This window comes from Myotis lucifugus, unplaced genomic scaffold (assembly GCF_000147115.1).
Source record: "Myotis lucifugus unplaced genomic scaffold, Myoluc2.0 scaffold_145, whole genome shotgun sequence".
Lineage (NCBI taxonomy): Eukaryota > Metazoa > Chordata > Mammalia > Chiroptera > Vespertilionidae > Myotis > Myotis lucifugus.
The window spans coordinates 2,328,597-2,341,889 of NW_005871193.1; positions in this window are offsets into that span (position 1 = coordinate 2,328,597).

The following is a 13,293-nucleotide window of genomic DNA, read 5'->3' on the forward strand; positions in this document are numbered from 1 at the left end:
TCTGAAAAGGATACACACACTATATCATTTGACATTTTATCTCTAAGCCATGTATTTAAATTTCTTGCTATAAAATTATCACTCTAGCTCCTGCCCTGCCCTCTCCCCACTCTCTCTCTCTATTGGTCAGTCTCATTTATTTATTTTTCTTTTATTGCTTACTTATTTTCATGGCTTTAAGTAATATATTTAAACCTGTACTATTTATGCAACTTTATTTTTGACAATTTACTATTTTATTAAAGCAATACATAAAATAATTTAAAAATAGAATAATCCAAGAAGACTTACAATGAAAACTCTAGTGTTCCAACTCATTTAATCTTATCCTTTGGTTTTATCCTTCCCCCTTCCCCTCCTGCCCCCCCCCCCCCAATAATCACTTTCAACTCCTTTGGCTCTTATGATATTTATCTATATATTTCTAAATAATATTCTCATTCTGCATATATTTATTATTGTTAAGCATTATGTATTTGTGGAGAGTGGCTACAGCATTTGGACAGGTTCAAGCCTCGGACTAATGAGAGGGCACAATCCTCTCGTGGGAAAGCCACGTGTAAGTCCCAGCACAATTATAGCCACAGGCTAGAGTTGTAAGCTTGACCTTATGGTCCGAACCAGTGGTCCCCCGTGGCTGAGTGATATGGGCTGTGGGAGGTGCAGCAAGTAAACAAAGCTTGATCAGGTGCATGTAATTGAGTAGATTCGAAACCCATGAAAACGTTGTAACCACGCCCTTACTTTGCCTTGTGGAATCTGGCTATAAAATAAAGATTCGGCTTGCAGGCCATGGCGCTGTCTCTCCATTAGAGAGGGCAGTGTCCCACCCAGACCCAGCTTTCTTCTCTTGTCTGTCTTTTCTCAATCCTTCACCGCCCCCTCTCAGGCTCACCGAACCTGGCTGTGCTGGCACGGCACAGTATTGACTTAGTACTATTAAGAGATAATAGGGTTTAGGTTTTTGCCATCTTTCCTCACAGAGTAGTTACATCCCACTCCTTGGTTAATATTCAGTGTTTACATTATTATGACTAAGAAAGTCTTGATCTTTGCCAAGCCAAGGTAAGACAAACAATGATCAATGAGTTTATTTACTTACAAGACAACTCTTTAATTTGTATGGAATTAATAGTTGATCTTGTTTTTTGGTTTATTTTTCTAAGTCCCCGTTGCTGATTCCTGCTACATGCTCCCATAGACCTGTCATAATCTAGTAATCTATATCCTAGTGCTCAGACCTATCAGATGCTGTTTCAATTCCATCCATTCCCACCTAGTTCCTGGAGACTCATTCCCAGACCCTTTCTATTCAGTGGTTCTGAAATGAGCTGCTTATTTATATTATTATTTATTATTTTTAGAGAGAAAGGGAGGAGAGAGAAACATCAATGTGAGAGGGAAACATTGATGTGAGAGAGAAACATGGATCAGTTGCCTCCCATAGATGCCCCAACCAGAGATGGAACCACAAGCTAGGTATGTGCCCTGCCTGGAAATCGAACCTGCAACCTTTCCGAGTATGGCAAGGCACTCCAATCAACTGAGCCACCTGGTCAGGGCTAGCTGTTTCATATCTTAGGTCTTTTCTTTGCTGTTCTCCTTATTTCTTTGATTCTAAGTCTTTGTTTTAATTTTCTAATTTTCACTGGAACAGATCCTTCAGAAAATGCTTAAGACAGTATGCCTGGGAAATACATTTTTGAATCCTTAAATGTCTTAAAATATCTATTTTTCTTACCCTTACAGTTAATTGATGGATAGGTTGTATGTAGAAGTGTGGGTTCTCTCAGAATTTTGATGATATTTCTCCATTGCTATGTGCCTTCCAGCACTGCTATGGACTAATCCATGATAGTCCAATCCTTGATACAATGTTGTTCATCATTTTTTCTCTCTCAGTCTGAGATATTTTAGTACCTTCTCTTTATTCATGTGGCCTTGCTTTAGAATGCTTTTCATGCATTGACCCAGGTCCTTGCTGGGACTTTTAGATATGGAAACATGTTCTTTAGATCAGGGAAACTTTTTAGAATTTTTTGTTTTCATTTTATTTTTTTTCCTACCCCCTGGTACTCCTTTAGTAAAATATTGTTATAAATGTTATTTCTGTCCTACTTTCCATATTTTGTTCTTAGTGTTCTACTTTCTGGGAAATTTTCCTGACTTTGTATTTTAAGATTGTTATTGAAGTTTAAAATTTATTTATCTTTTTTAAAATTTTTCAATAGCTAGTTCTTATTCTGTATACATTACTTTTAAGTAATATCTTGTTCTTTTTTCATGAATACAATGCCATATTTTTCTGTCTCTGAAAATATTAATTATAAGGTGGCTTTTGGGGGGATATTACTTTCTGCTCATACAAAGAAATGAAACTCCAAAATATTGACCGATATCTCTGTATGTATGAGTGACACCTCTCTAATGGTCAGCTTCTTTCAGCATGATGGGCAGCAAGAAGATTTAACTATTTGCATGCTTGTTTTAATTTGAAATGAACATGTATCTGCAGTCTTTTTTTGTAGGTGCTCAATGCCTCCTGAGAAGGTTTCTGTAATCTCCTCTTTATTTAAAAAAATATTTTTATTGATTTCAGAGAGGCAGGGAGAGGGAGAAAGAGTTAGAAACATCAATGATGACAGAGAATCATGGATCGGCTGCCTCCTGCACAGGTTGCGAGCCTGCTCCCCAGGGATGTGCCCTGACCGGGAATCAAATCGAACCGTGACCTTCAGATTCATAGGTTGTTGTTCAACCATTCAGTTGTAATATCCTCTGCAGGAGACCAATTTCAGCATGACAGCAGGGCTGCATCTGGGAATGGCTGAAGGCCCCAAACCTGAATAGGATACATTACATTGATTCTTGGCTGCCAGGCAGCTAAAAGGCATCTTAATCTACATGTTATTGCCTCCTACTGGCCAAACACCTGAACAGCCGTAAGCTAATTCCCCCATTCTGCCAATGTTTCAGTATACCCTTTGAAGTCTGTATCTCTGCCTTGCCTCAGGACAAGTTGTGTTAATAAAAAGCATGGGGTCCTGGGGACAACGAGAGAACCTAAGGCCTTACAGCGGTTCTCAACCTTCCTAATGCCACGACCCTTTAATACAGTTCCTCATGTTGTGGTGACCCCCAACCATAAAATTATTTTCGTTGCTACTTCATAACTGTAATTTTGCTACTGTTATGAATCGTCATGTAAATATCTGATATGCAGGATGTATTTTCAGGGGTTGCGACCCACAGGTTGAGAACTGCTGCTTAGGCTTAAGACCTTAGAACTTAGCTCCTTTAGCTAAGCTCCTCTGACCCCCAATGCCTTTCAAAATTATATTTCGTCTCCGGACTCTTTATTAGTCTCTGGATTCCTATTTAACATCTACGCACAGCCTTCTCCAGATTCCTGAACCCTTCTTGATGCTGGGACAAGAACCCCGGTAATCCTCTTTATTGATCTATCTACCTTAGCCTTTTCTCTTGAGCTTCTACTGCTTGTATGTGCTATGTAAAATTAAGAAGTGAGTGCTTCTAAGTTTATGTTCAATTTCACTGCCCTTTTCATCTGCCAGCCGACTGAAGGATCCCGGGTTCGATTCCGGTCAAGGGCACATGCCCAGGTTGCAGGTTCGATCCCCAGTAGGGGACGTGCAGGAGGCAGCCGATCAATGATTCTCTCTCATCATTGATATTTCTATCTCTCTCTCTCCCTCTCCCTTCCTCTCTGAAATCAATAAAAATATATATATTTAAAAAAAAAGAAGTGAGTGCTTCTAAGTTTTGTTCAATTTCACTGCCCTTTTCATCTGCCAGCCTTTATCTACATACTATTATTTTTACATTGAATCATATATAGCACTTTGATTTTATTGATTATCTGTGACCATTACCCATTGAAGGCAGAACTAACTAACTACACTTACCATTTCATTTGTGGGGTTTGTTCAAAGTAAGTGTTCAATAATCATTTCATAAAGGCCTGTTTGAAGTTCTATGAGCTAAAACTTGGTACAAAAGATCACATTTTAAAACTTCCTGCTGAATGCAATTTCTTCTATGGTATCACAAACCAAAATCATGTAGTCTGATCCTTCTCTGGGCTTAACCCGAGAGTCCCAGGGCCATGAAAAGGGTCAAGAACAGCCAAGATAATCTTGAAACAGAACAGAGCTGAAGGACTAACACTACTAGATTTCAAGAGTGATTAGAAAGCTATATTAATAAAGGCAGTGTTGTGTTGGTACAAATAGAATCAAGCTGGCTATATGAATGAATACAGAATTGAGACATATTTATGTGTATCTTAATATATTTACTTTAATTGTGACAAATTTGACTCTTCAGTGTAGTAGGCAAGTATTTATTAAATGCATATTTCCTGGGTCAACTGGAGAGCTACATGGAAAAATTTGTCTGACACCCTACCATATTTCTACTGCAGTGAAGTACAAAGTGGATTATAGATTTACACGTGAAAGGTAAAAAATAAATAACAGCCCTACCTGGTTTGGCTCAGTGAATAGAATGTTGGCCTGTGGACTGAAGGGTCTAGGGCAGCGGTTCTCAAAATGTGGGTCACGACCCCTTTGGGGGTCAAATGACCCTTTCACAGGGGTTGCCTAAGACCACCGGAAAACACATATATAATTACATATTGTTTTTGTGATTAATCACTATGCTTTAATTATGTTCAATTAGTAACAATGAAATTGGGGGTCACCACAACATGAGGAACTGTATTAAAGGGTCGCGGCATTAGGAAGGTTGAGAACCACTGGTCTAGGGTTTGATTCCAGTTAAGGGCACATGCCCGGGTTGCAGGCTCAATCCCCAGTAGGGGGCGTGCAGGAGGCAGCCAGTCAATGATTCTCTCTCACCATTGATGTTTCTATCACTTTCCCTCTCCCTTCCTCTCTGAAATCAATAAAAATATATTTAAAATAAATAAATAACACACATAGAAAAATACCTTTATGATCTTGAGTTAAGCAAATATTTAGTATATAAACAACATAAGAAGCATGTTGTAAAAAATGTTATAAATTGTCCAAAATTAAAATAATAATTTCTATTTATTTAAAGACATCATTAAGGTTTCAAAAGAAGATGTAGAAATGGCTAAAAGCACATTTACTCAGTCTCATTAGTCATTAGTGAAACACAAATCCAAACCACAATGACGTACCACTTCCCACCCACTAGGATGACTATATATACTGCTATTTCTAAAAGGGAAAATCACATGTGTTGGGGAGGATGTGGAGAAACTGGAACACTCATTTATTGCTGATAGTAATGTAAAATGTCTTAGTTGCTGTGAAAAAATACATCAATTCTTAAAAATATTAGAGTTACCATATGATCTAGCAATTCACGCCTAGTGATAGTCCCATGATAATTGAAAGCATATCTTCATACAAACGCGTATACACAAATGTTCACAGCAGCATTACTCATGACAGCCCCAAAGTGGAAACAACCCAACTGATAAATAAATGAACAAGTGTGGTATATCCATACAATGGAATATTATTCAGTCATAAAAAGCAATGAAGTGCTGACACATGCTACAGCATGGATGAACTTTGAAAAACATTATGCTACGTAAAAGAAGCCAGACCACAAAACCACTTATTGTATGATTTAATTTATATGAAGTATCCAGAACAGGCAAATCTATAGACACACAAAGTAGATGTGGAGGAGGAAGGAAGAGTGATTGCTGAAGGATAAGGTGTTTCTTTTTGGGGTGATGAAAATGATCTGGAATTAGATAGTGGTAATAGTTGCACAACCTTATGAATTGTACATTTAAAAATGGTAAATTTTAGCCCTAACCAGTTTGGCTCAGTTGGATAGAGCTTCGGCCTGTGGACTCAAGGATCCCAGGTTCGATTCCAGTCAAGGGCATGTACCTTGGTTGCGGGCACAACCCCGGGGGGGGGGGTGTGCAGGAGGCAGCTGATCGATGTTTCTCTCTCATCGATGTTTCTAACTCTCTATCCCTCTCCCTTCCTCTCTGTAAAAAATCAATAAAATATATTTAAAACAAAATAAAAATGGTAAATTTTTTGGTATATCAATTGTATCTCAAAAAAAAAAAGAGAGAGAGAGAAAAAGCCACTTAATTGCATTCCCAAATTCAGATGTTCAAATCAGAGATACTCTAGTATCTCAGAATTGAAGTGTATTTGGAGATAAGGTCCTTAACATGTGATGAAGTTAAAATCATGTATTTAGTGTGGGCCCTAATCCAATATGATGGGTGTCCTTATATGAAGACACATGTGCATGTAAAGGGATGACCATGTGCAAATACAGCAAAAAAGTGGACATCTGCAAGACCAGGAGGTACCTGAAGCAGGTTCTCCCTCCTCGCCCTCATTAGAAACTAACCCTGTTAACACTTCGGCATCAGACTTCCAGTCTCCAGAACTGTGAGAAAATAAACCTCTGTGTCCAATACAGACACCATTAAAGGAATGAGAAAGCAAGCTGCAGCCCAGGAAGTGACATTTGTAATAACGATGCCCAATCAAGGACTTCTATCCAAAGTATAGAGTATCCCCCAAAATGTATACACACACTTCGAATAATTATAAAGGCAGTGTTTATTAACATACCTTTCACTTTCGCTGGGCCAGTGTGGCTCAGTGGTTGAGCGTTGACCTATGAACCAGGAGGTCAAGGTTTGATTCTCGGTCAAGGGCACATGCCGGGGTTGTTGGCTCAATCCCCAGGAGGGGGTGTGCAGGAAGTAGCCAATCAATGATTCTCATCATTGATGTTTCTATCTCTGGCCCTCTCCCTTCCTTCTGAAATCAATAGAAAAAATATTAAAAAATACATTTCATTTTCAAAATTGAGCTCTCAGCTATAAAAGTGTGTATACATTCTTTGGGGGGACCCCCTGTATATAAAGAACTCCTACAAATCAATAAGAAAAATATAATCAACCCACTAAAAGAATGAGCAAAAGACCTGGAGAGTCATAAAAAAAAGGATATTCAACTGTCCTATACACATATGAAAATATAATTATCAGGGAAATTATAATTAATATCACAGTTTTTTGTTGGACCACAGCATGGATGGACCTCAAGGATATTAAGTGTGGGGCAGGGGGAGAAATGCATAAACTATTTTTTGTTTTTAGTTAAAATAAATTGAATAAACTGTAAAAATAATATGAAAAAAACCCTTTAATGTGAAAGGTCTTAATCTAAACTAATGAAATATTTCCCCTTATAGATACTCATGCATACAGCTAAAGAACAATGTTTTAGTGTACTCTATTGCACCAAAGTTCCAGAAAACAAGTAAAGCAACTGCAAGTGGATTTTGTTTCTTAAAAAGGAAGTTGAAGAGAAAAAAATGGTTGTATATCTGAAGTGGCTGTTGATTTCTATAAGAGTTAAAGCAGGTCAAGGAAACACACACAAACACACACAAAGGCCACTCACAAATACACGAGGGATCAGGCTGTCTCTTCCACACGGAATTTCAAGTACAGCTACTTGAAAAACATTCAAGTCCTTTTTAAATAACTTGTACTTGGACTTGTTGCTAACAGCAATAAAAGAGCAAGTATATTAGAAAACAAAGCACAGTGCAGTTTCACTGCATACGCAGAAGAATTGCTAAAATGATAACATATCAAGTACTAGCAAGAATATATTGTAATCAGAACTCTGAAAAATTGTTGGTGAAAATATAAAATTCATCCACCTGTCTTGGCAAGTTTGTTAACAGTAACTATGAAAGCTGGACATGTGCTTACTCTATGACCTTGTAATTTCACCCTAGGTATTACCCCTCAGAAATGCACACACCTGTCCCACTCCCACAATGGACCTGCAGTAGAATGTTTGCAGCAGCCGTATCTGCAATAGTCCCAGACTAGAAACTACCCAAATGCTCATGTGTGGTAGGGAGGATACATTAATTGGGGTATGTGACAGGATGAAATATACCACAACAGTGGAATGAATTTCAAAACAGAATAGTGCATACAGTTATTTCATTTGTTTAATCTACAAAAACAGGCAAAAGCAAGCCATAGTGTACAATGTCAGAACAGCAGTCCCTCTTAGAAAGGGGGCCTGAGGAGGGCTACGAAGATTCTGATGTTTGTTTCTTCATCTGGGTGGTGTTTCATGGGTTCGATCCACTGTGTGAAAAGTCAACTAGATCTATAGTTAAGATATTGTGCCTTTCTTGTATGCATATCATATTTTAATAAAAATTAAGTAAAACATGGTAATGTAAGAAAAAGGATAGGGAATATAGTCAACAATACTGTAATAACTATAGTACCAGGTGGGCATTTGAATTAGCAGAGGGAACACGTAACCTATATGAATGTCTATCTGCTGTGTTATATGCCTGAGACTAACACACAAAAAAAGTGTTGAGTGCAAACTGTAATTGAAGAATAAAATTTTAAAAATTAAATAAAATATTGGAAAGAGGGTGTGTCTTCTGTACCCTTGTGATCTGGGAGGTAATGGCAGTCTTTTTTTTATTTGCTTAGACAGCGGTTCTCAACCTGTGGGTCGTGACCCCTTTGGGGGTCGAATGACCCTTTCACAGGAGTCGCCTAAGACCATCGGAAAACACATATATAATTACATATTGTTTTTGTGATTAATCACTATGCTTTAATTATGTTCAATTTGTAACAATGAAAATACATCCTGGATATCAGATATTTACATTACGATTCATAACAGTAGCAAAATTACAGTTATGAAGTAGCAACGAAAATAATTTTATGGTTGGGGGTCACCACAACATGAAGAACTGTATTAAAGGGTCGCAGCATTAGGAAGGTTGAGAACCACTGGCTTAGAATATTCCTACCAATAATGCATTCAGATACCATAGAAACTGCCATTTTCCTCACAGTCTGGTCTTGTCGAAGTTTTTATTGGTGGCCACTTTTTTGCCCTTTTACAGCTGTACTTGATATACCTAAGGTTACTACTATAGCACCAGTTTTGTGGGACACTGTGCTAAATCCCATATCCAGAAATGTTATCTGTGTTGTTTTGGCTCCCTGGGGTGGCTCACTGATTTTCAGCAGTGCAGTGAACAATAACTAGGGCAATACAGTTTGTTGTTAGTCTCCAGATTATTCTATTACAGCAGATCCTTGGGAGTTCAGAGTATAGTTCCTATGCCCCATTGGTAAGGTCTACCTCCAATTACACATCTCAAGCTTTGGGTATCTCAAACTATGGCTGGTAAGATAACCTGGGCTTGGCCATATCATACCTCTCCCCTTCATTGTCCCAATATTTTCCTCACAGGTATTTAGACATAATGGGTGTGGGGACTTTGCCTCAGCCCCACTGTTACCACTAATTTATTCAATGATAGTATTTACAGTATTGACAAATGTCAAGAGGAAGCTCAGATGGGTGAGATCAGATATTTGGGTAAATCAAATCCTTTTCTTATATAAAAGATATAGAAGTAAAGAAGGAAGTTATCATGTCCTAGCTGGTTTGGTTCAGTGAATAGCGTGTTGGCTGGAGGACTGAAGGGTCCGTGGGTTCAATTCTGGTCAAGGGCATGCTCCTCTGGTTGCAGGCTCGAATCCCCAAACCATGTTCAGAGTGCATGCAGGAGGCAAACCAATAGGATGTGTCTCTCTCACATGTTTGTTTCTATCTCTCTGTCTCTCCCCCTCCCTTCCACACTCTCTAAAAAAAATCAATGGAAAAATATCCTCGGTGAGGATTAACCAAAAAAACAAAAGAAGGAAGTCATCAAGGGTGGATAAAGAGCTGAGAGAGCAGGCACATTCTCCAGGTTAGACAGAGGTCAAGTTTCCGGACTTCAGAATCATCACAGTGGGAGATACACTGCTGAGATGACTTTTATCTGAGGAAAAGCCTCAGGGAACTTCTGGAAACTTGTGCTCCCTTCTGAGCGTCGCCTTACACGCCCAGTTCTACACGCTGACATTTGACAAAAGCAAATCAATAAAGAAAACCGAGCCCCTCTGACAAATAGTGCTAGAGCAACTGGACATTGCAGGCAAACATGAATCTTAAATTTAAACTTCACAGCTTATCGAAAAAATTAACTCAAAATGAGACCCGGACTGAAATGTAAAACATAAAATGCAAAAACCTTTTTAAAAAGCACGGGAGAATTTTACGGGATCTGAGATGTAAATGTAAAGTGTAAAACTATAGCACTTTTAGAAAAATATATGAGAAAAACCTTGGAATATATGGCTCGGCAAAGCGTTTCTAGACTTGAAACCCAAAGCATTATTTGTAAAAGGAAAAATTGATAAGTTAGACATCCTTAGAATTAAAAACTTTTGCTCTGCAAAATATAACATGAAGAGGATGAAAGACAAGCTACCATCTGGAAGAAAATACTTTCAAACCATATATCTGACTAAAAGACTACTATTTGAAATAGATAAACAACCCCAAACTCAACAGGAAAGCAAACAATCCCATTAGGCACCAGGCAAAAGTCACAAATAGATATTTTATTGAAAAGTATATGTCAATGGAAAATAAACATATGAAAAGATGTTTAGCATCCTTAGCCATTAGGAAAATGCAAATTAAGATAACAAGATACCACTATACACCTAGTAGAATGGCCAGAGTAAAAAATGCTAATACCAAATGCTGGCTAGGGTGTGGACAAACTGAGTCATTTGACATTGCTGGTAGGAATGTAAAATGGTCCCCCTCTCTGAAAACAGTATGATAGTTTCTTAAAAACCTAAACATGCAACTCCCACATGCCCCACCAATTGCATTCCTTTTGTTTAACTTATGTTCACACAAAAACCTGTACATGAATGTTCTTATCACCTGTATTCGTACTAGTTAAAAACTAGAAATAACCAGCCCTGGTTGGGTAGTTGAGTTGGTTAGAGTGTCATCTAGATACAAGTTTGCAGGTTCGATCCCCAGTCAAGGCACATACAAGAAACAACCAATGAATGCATAAATAAGTGGAACAAGTCTCTCTCTCTCTCTCTCTCTCTCTCTCTCTCTCCTTTTCAAATCAATCAATAATTTAAAAAAACACACTCAATGATTCTAATTTTAAAAAACCCACAGAAACAGTGTAGATGTCACCTCAAGGTGAGTAGTGAGTAGTTAAAATACTGCGGTGCATTCATACAGTAGAAAACTACTAGCAGTTGAACAGACTATTGACACATACAAAAACTTGAATGGATGTTAAAGGAATTATGCTGAATGAAAAAAAACACACAAACTAATCCCCAAAGATTCCGTACTGTATTATTCTATTTATCTAACACTTTTGAAATGGAAGCCAGACTAGTGGTTGCCAGGGGTTAGGGATGGGGCGATGGCCAGGACGGAGGTGCTGTGGTTATAAAAGGGCAACACGAGGGATCCTTGTGGTTACAGAACTGTTCTGTGTCTTCACTGGTGGTGGGTACACAGTCCTGCGTATGTGATAAAACTGAATAGAATTGAATAAGATTAATGTCAATATTCATTCATTCAGTAGCTCTTGATTATGTCCTTTCATGAGTTGGAGGAGGGAGTTAGTGCTTCTGCTTTCTAGCTCTTTCCCCCATTTTCTTACCTTCCATTTCATGATCTAGTTATCTATTTTTCTTGGACAATTACATTATTTAAAAAGGACTAGGTTTATAGTGGAGAGTACATATCTGGTTCAGATCTTGGCTCAGCTACGTATTGATTACAAGTCTTTGGGCAAGTGTTACTTAACTGTGTTTGAGAAGGGGATACAAAAAATCATAGGATTATTATAAGATTAAATGGAAGCATTTATGGAAAGTGCTTAATATGTGGAAGGAATAATTAAAAACAGTCTTTTAGTGAATGTTTAAATTGCTTGCTTTTTCTAATATTCCGTATTGTCTTAGATTCTCTTTCTGAAGTCAGACAAATTCATGGTGTATTTATTTGCTTTCCTTTCTCTCCAGGAAGGTTGAAATTTAATTGTGCTGCAATCAGTATTACGTCATCATTTACCCAGTTATCTTTGGTAAGAGCTAAGCACTTTGGAGTTTGAACTCAGTAGGTAGGTCATTTTCAGGACAGTTTCCCCCAAATTGTCTTAATCAACATCAGCATATCTTCCAGTATTACTTCCCATGAAAGGTAAAAAATATGCATGTAAACACTTGTCTTGCTGCTTTTATCAGAGACATAATTCCGACTGGATGTGTCATTTGGCTGATCTAACACATTCCAAATACTCTCAAGTTCTTATGAAACCTTCCTCTCTTCCTGGTTCACCACTCCCAACCACCTCACTGGTGCATGCTTTCAGTGGGGCAGGCACCACCATTCCCTCTTCTAACAGATTAGAATGGCACCCAAGTGTAATTCAGTAGGTGTCTTAAGTAAATCAGGAATATCCAAAGGAGTGTCCCACTCATATTGTCTCACCATTTAAAATATATATATATGTATGTATATATATGTGTGTATATATATATATATTTATTGATTTCAGAGAGGAAGGGAGAGGGAGAGAGAGAGAGAGAGAAACATCAATGATGAGAGAGAATCATTGATCGGCTGCCTCCTGCACGCCCCACACTGGGGATGAGCCCACAACCCGGGCATGTGCCCTGACCAGGAATTGAGCCATGATCTCCTGGTTCCTAGGTTGATGCTCAACCACTGAGCCATGCCAGCTGGGCGGGGCCATTTTTTCCTGAGTCTTTGTATGCTTCTCTCTCCTCACTAGGCTTTAGAACTTGGGGAAGGAAATTTAACTTCCTTCATCATTTTTTGTTTTGTTGTTTATGTTTTAATTTCATGCCGCTGTTGGCAGTACAAACTCCTAAGTGAAGTCACAACTTTTCCTAATAGGAAGTGCTTCTCAGAAATGACTTTCTTACACACTAGTTTCCAAACTCCACTAGACTTCCTTTGAGGTTGGTTGAGTCCGCCTACTCAGAACCAGAGTGTTATTTTATTCCATCCTTTGTCTTATTACTCAAAAATGAATCGTTTACATTTCTAGAAAGCAATTTCCATTCTTACCACAAAAACAAAATATTGGGATTAGACTTCTAAATACCCCCAGAGGCTGTGTGCTCCTGGCACCGGGCCTTGACACTAGAATTGAAGTTTCCGGTGTTTTTTGACTCAGATGATTCCAGGAGCTCTAATTCTACCCTCTTCCCCTCAGCTTCTTCCTAGCTCAAGAGCTCAGCCTTGACCCGGACTTTTCCCTAGGAATTTGCTGTGACTCCAGTTTAGCTCATGAGGCCTGTGTCAGGGAGCAGCTCTCCAGTTC